The following is a 6,064-nucleotide window of genomic DNA, read 5'->3' as shown; positions in this document are numbered from 1 at the left end:
GAGAGCAGCTGCAGACTCGCAGCCATTCCAAACTGCAGCGTGATTTCTCCCCAGCTCCTGGGACCCAACAGCAAGTGTCTGTTGGGTCTGGGGGATCACTGTAACTCATGGCGCTTCCTACAAAGTGCCATGGGTTACAGCAGAGAGCTGCATCTGTCAGCTCCCTTTAAGATGATCAAAAATAACAGTAGCCTTAGGTTAGCTGCCTGCTAGGTAGGGTGACCATATGGGAGAAAGAGAAATCCAGGACACTCCCTTCCCCTCTCTCTTCTCCCCACCCCCCAGGTCAGCAGTGTTGCTGCAGGCAGAGGTGGGGATGAGAGCGGGACAGTGTGGTACACTGGGCAGGCAGGCAGCAGTGGTACCTGCCTGGTATGCCATGCTATGCCATCTTTCTGCTGATCTGTGCCTTGTGCCTCTGCATTTCTGGGATGCTCATTTTAACTTTCACCAGCCAGCTAGGACTGGCCTCCAAAATCTGGGACTGCCCCAGCTAAACCAGGACTTTATGGTCATCCTACTGGTAGGTCTTTCCTGCCTGTGTGCAGTCTCTAACACTTCAAGGGTCTGTGGCTAGAGCAAGGAAATATAAATCCGATTCTGGTCTGTTTCCATTCTGCTATTGATCTACTTTGTAACTTGGAAGAGGGTGAGGGGCAGGGTTCAGGGGCAAATCTCTTGCTGGACATAAGGACTTTTTTAAGGGAGTGGGACATTCAGCTCCTGTTTGATTTCATAGTGTTAGGCACCACATTTGTGTTTCTAAGGGACTTCCAAAAAGGTTCAAAAGTGGCCAGTCATATCCAACCTTCTGACCTCAAACTACCAAGCTCAATGAGTACTTTTTTGTAGAATATGCTGGATGATGGTGTCCATATGCTGTGCCAGTTATCAACACTTGGATTCTGAGGTTATAGGTGACTTGGAAATGTTTATAGTCTCGGTTCATTTTTTCCTCCTCCTCCTATAATTGAAAAGTGCAACTGTAATAATGTATAGCTGTACCAGTTAGGCTGTCACATTACTAGTCTTTTACAGTTTAGAAACTGCTAGTTGGAGAATAATCTGATCTTTGTGCTGTTAACTGTCACCCAAGCAAGAAGTTGTCCAGCTTTATATAGAGAGAGTTCTCTTCCTTCTCTCAAATGGCTTGTGTGTGTAGAACCAATTTTGATCAATAAGAATTGTGTACACTGATCCCCAAAAGCTGGGAGGATGTTTTCCTTGTGTTCTTAAATTATTATTTGATAAACTGCATGGCTTCTCCCTTGTCCTGCCTTTTAATGTAAAAGATTAAATTTCTTTTTACCGTGTTGAGAATATTAATAACGGTAAAACTACGTTGAGAGTTATACTATCCAGTAAGAACCAGAATGACACTTGTTTTATATTTCTTTTCCCACAAAGGAAATCTCTTTATGATGAACAATAACATCCTTCTATAGATTTTTTGTTTGTTTGTTTGTTTCCTCAAAGGAGCCAGCCATTATAGGCACTACTTACATTCCCTTTCAAAAGAAGATCTAGTGTAGCCGAAACCATACATTATAGCTATTTCACACAAAAAAAATGTTGCAACTTAGGTGTAAAAGAAAAGTTTCAGTCCCAAAACCATAATTGCCATAATATCTATCTATCTGTATATCAGCTTAAACTAAGGAATCCATTCTTTGCCTTCTGGTTGGAGAGGAAAACCATTTTCTACGAGAGACTAGCAGCAACTTTGACCTTTCCTTCTCCCCAGAATCTGCATATTCTGCATTTTTATTTTACTTTTAAAGCTACTACAGATATGTTCCTAATGACAATCTGATTAACTTGGACAAAACATTAGTTTTGACAAGTTTTGCGTTGTGTAGTTTCAGTTCCCCTGACTCTGTCACCACTTTAAATAATTTATCCTCAAATTACAACAGAACAGTCCACATAAAGGCATTCTACATGACCAGCATGGCTATCCTTCATAGCTTGAGTATACATCAACTAAAAAACAGCAGAAAGACAGGACAGGGAATCCAGTTTAATGTTCATAAAATAGATATTCAAATACTTTAAACAAAGCTAGTAGAAAACTTCTGCTGAAACGTATATTGTCTCTTCTGGAGGACCAGACACATTTGAGTGGCACAACATTTGTCATGAAACCATAGCAGTTTTTTATGAAACCTTGTATCTGCTCTTTCTAAGTGTTTTTGTGGCAAAATGAATTGCCTTGGGGATTTTTTTTCTGTGTTGTATTTTTAATTCTAGGATGTTTTATAGGAACTTTACAAGAATATTGCTTATGTTTCTGCAGCATTCTAGTACTTATTCTTGCAATTTATTCATTTCTAAAATAAACATTTAATAGACACCTTGATTAAAGAGAACACACCTACTTCATTGTGATGCTACCCAGGGAAATGCTTTAGTGCAGTTTTTCAGTGAGTTTAAACAATAGATTGATTTTCTGCAAAATAGGTGTGCCATTAATCTTAAATGGAGTGCCTGTTTTCTGCAAGCCTATATATGGGTAACAGTTGTAAACTGATATTGATGATATACATTTCCCAGTGTAGAGAGACTTTACTATATGCTTTTTCCCTATTTCATTGCTAAATGAGTTCTCTTACCAGGATGAAATTTTGTTGGCTGCTTTGTCCTAAGACAATTCAGGAAATGGAAATGTATTGTACAGCATAATGTATTTCTAGTAGCATGTAAGATCTGAACATAGGGCCAGTTGTTAGATTACATGCAAAGTGTGCTAGTTAAATAAACTTTCATAAATAGATATGGATGCTGCATTATAAGGGCTAAACTGTCCTCATCTTGGTCTGTGGGTTCTTTGGAGCCATGCTACTTTAACTTGCAAAGAAAATGTCCTTCGTCTACATGATATTCTCTCATCATGTTTTGTGTAATAGGTGCTCAGGTTCTGTGGTGCTGGGGAAAGCAGTATGCATATACATAGGCATATGTCAATATGTATACATGTGTGCTACCTTGATACAGTGGGGCATACAGTGCCTTTGTGTAGGTACTTCATTAGAGAATCAGGAGGCATACGCTAAATGCAGGTTGGCTGCATGGTATTCCTATTCATATCTTGAGCACACTCTCTAGAGTGATTAGGCAGTGGATGGGTGCTGTGAAATGAGTCAGTTCCTGTTCTTTTGGTTGAAGCTTCGTTAGGAGTTTAAAAAAAAAAAATTATTTCAGAATGTGGATGTGGTCAACAGAGTCATTTTCAAGGCATGTAAAAGGAAACCCGCATCAACTGTGAAAGTGAACTCTGAACTTCTATCCCTCCAATAACTGAACTGGAGCAGCACTGGATGGTAATATTCACATGCCATTTTCATCCCCCAACTCATAACTTCAATACTATCTATTTATGTTCTTGAATGGCAGTTATACCACAGCTTTTATAGTAGACATGCTGGTTCTGCATACTATTCTCTCTTCCAATTCCCTATCTTCAATAATGCCAGTTTGGGGTGGGAATGAATGGGAAGAATGTTCAGCATCTGCTACACATGCAAGTTGAAAGCTATTTGCCTTTTTTGTTTCCTGAAGTGTATGCATATGTTCCATGGCTGTTTAGGTAGTATTGAAATCAGTAAATATTGTTCTGTTACTGTTCACAGGCCTCATTCTTACTCTTCTTTTTTTAAAAAAAAATTTTACTCTTTCTCACTGTTTCCACAACACACAAAAATGCAAAAACTGCTCCTTAGGGTGCCTTTATACTAAAGGGACACCGTTCAAAATCTCTGTAAAACTCAGTGGCTTGACAACAAGGCCACTTGTCAGGAACAGATAATTTTTTTTAAATTTTCTTTTATTTTTGTAAGAGAGATCCTCCACATGCTCTGGAGAAGTTCCTTTAAGTAGTAGGCATATTATTATTATTTTGCCTGATTGCACTATACAACTTGTCTCAGAAATAAGCCCAATATAAATAACTAGTGATGAACACTACATTTTTTTTTTTTCAATTACAAACATGTAATCATTATCCTGTGCTGGTGTTAGTTGTATTACTACAGCACCTGAGACTTGACAGCCAAGGCCCATTGTACCAGGCAGTTACTCTCTAAGCTTAATAAAGTTGCTTCCTGTCCTAAAAAGATCACAGAAAAGCTTGATTTGCTAAGGCGGTAACATTCTAACTGTACAAATACATGGAAACAGGATTTTCTTGTGCCTGAAGAGTTTACTACACAGATGGTAGGAAGCTGTTTTGATGGCAGAGTTCACATGCTGAAAGGTTAACTTTTGGATTCCCATATGGGATATTGTTGTAGTCTCTTTAATTAGACTAGCATAAGCAGTGAATAATAGTGGAGAAGTCTTTGACCAACAGTCGTAGTTGGCAGCTCTTGTAGGACTGAAAGTCCAGTTCTAAATTCTGAAAGGAAATGTTAAGTACTTTGCTAACTGGTTTGGAATGCAGTAAAAAGACAGAGCACCTGCTGTACAAAACAAGGATGCTTGGACATGCTGCACTTGAACATCACAGGGTGTTTTTGAAAAAAGTATCTTTCTAGGAGCAACTATGTAATAGACTGTAAGCTTTTTTTAGGGCAGGGACTTCCTTGCATTTGTACAGTGTCTAACACAAACCTATGAATGGGACTCTTAGAAATTCCTGCAATATAAATAATAAATGCCTCCAAATTTTAAAGTTAATCCCATTATAAAGACTGTAGAGGATACTAGTAAAACTCATACCTAAAAATGGGCTTTAGATATCCTAAATGAGCCTTGCATCATCTACACTGGCTAGTGTAACACCTCTAGAACTTTTTCCTCAGGTTGAAGCTCTATATACAATGAAGTACTAACAACAAGTTTCTGTCAGTGCTAGTGTTTAAAACCAATGCTAAATTGACCTATTGTAGTAATATTCAGGAAACTCAGTCTCACCTAAGGCAAGTTCAGAGGTTAATGTTTCATTAACTGTAATATTGTTGTGCTTAGAAGTATTTTTCCCCTTTATGAAAATTATTCAAATATCGTTAAAGTGTATAGCAGTTTTATATAAAACTCGCACAATAATGTTTTAGTAAAGACTAGTCTTTCTTTTGATCTTGTTTAGATATAATATCCATTTTTTTTCTTATTTGCATTATTGAAGGTTCAGTAGCTGGAGGTTGGTCGAAATATATTTTAAGTGGGGTTTTTTATGTTCAGAGATCTAAACAGAGATTATTTGATCCAATGAACAGCCTTGTGAATGACCACTACTTTAAACAGGGGGAAGAAACAGAAAGTGAAATGACTTGCTCAAGGTCAGAATAAGAATTCTGTTTTTGGCAGTTTTAGGTTTTGGAACCATCTCATTCTCACTCTTTGTGCTTGTGATAGTAAGTAGTTCTTTTTAGGCAAGGTAATGTAAATTGAAACTTCAAATTACAAGTGCTAATTCAAAAGGAAAAGTGATTGTCTCTGATACTTCCTGCTGTTCAGTCAGAATATAAGACTGAATTATTAAGAATAATGAATCAAAAGTGATTTTCAGGAAGTACCAAGTGGATTTATTCCGTCCAATAATGCACTTGATAAGATGTCCTTGATGTACTAAATAGCAAGTTAAAGCCCTCTCTACTCTTATTTCGTCTATAGCAACAATGAAAGCATACAGTGTAAGAGCTGAATATGAAGTTAGGTTAAACAGTCTTCACATTTTCTAGGCCTGTGTTATGTGAATCTAAAAAAATAAGTCATGGCACTAATGGATCTGATGGTCATTTCTATTAAGCTGTTTACTCTGTCATTTACTCTTACTTTCCAATGAAGTATTTTGCCATGGATGGTTTTATTTTATTTTATTGTATTAGAAAATTTGACTTGATACAAAAGTTATTAAAAACAATGAAGATAATTTTTATTCAAAATCAAACATGTATACCTCAGTATTGTCATTGCTTTAACTGGAAATGGAAAGCATGTGTCAGAAGTTGATGCTAACTTTTCTTTTCCTAATGGGGTATTTGGCCATCCTGTCTACAATGTATCATGACTTAATCACTTAAAATAGTTTAGAATTTACTCATTACTAAAATGTTGATTTCCCCAC

General features: G+C 37.2%; 1 long non-coding RNA gene across 1 annotated transcript in view; it reads left to right on the top strand.

The window, feature by feature from the left end:
• Positions 1 to 6,064, top strand: part of LOC112548240 — a 33,537-nt gene that overhangs the window by 13,326 nt on the left and 14,147 nt on the right. The gene's annotated exons all lie outside the window — the stretch shown is intronic.

This window comes from Alligator sinensis, unplaced genomic scaffold (assembly GCF_000455745.1).
Source record: "Alligator sinensis unplaced genomic scaffold, ASM45574v1 scaffold1113_1, whole genome shotgun sequence".
NCBI lineage: Eukaryota > Metazoa > Chordata > Crocodylia > Alligatoridae > Alligator > Alligator sinensis.
The sequence above is the reverse complement of the archived record's forward strand: the minus strand, read 5'-3'. Positions and strand labels throughout refer to the sequence as shown.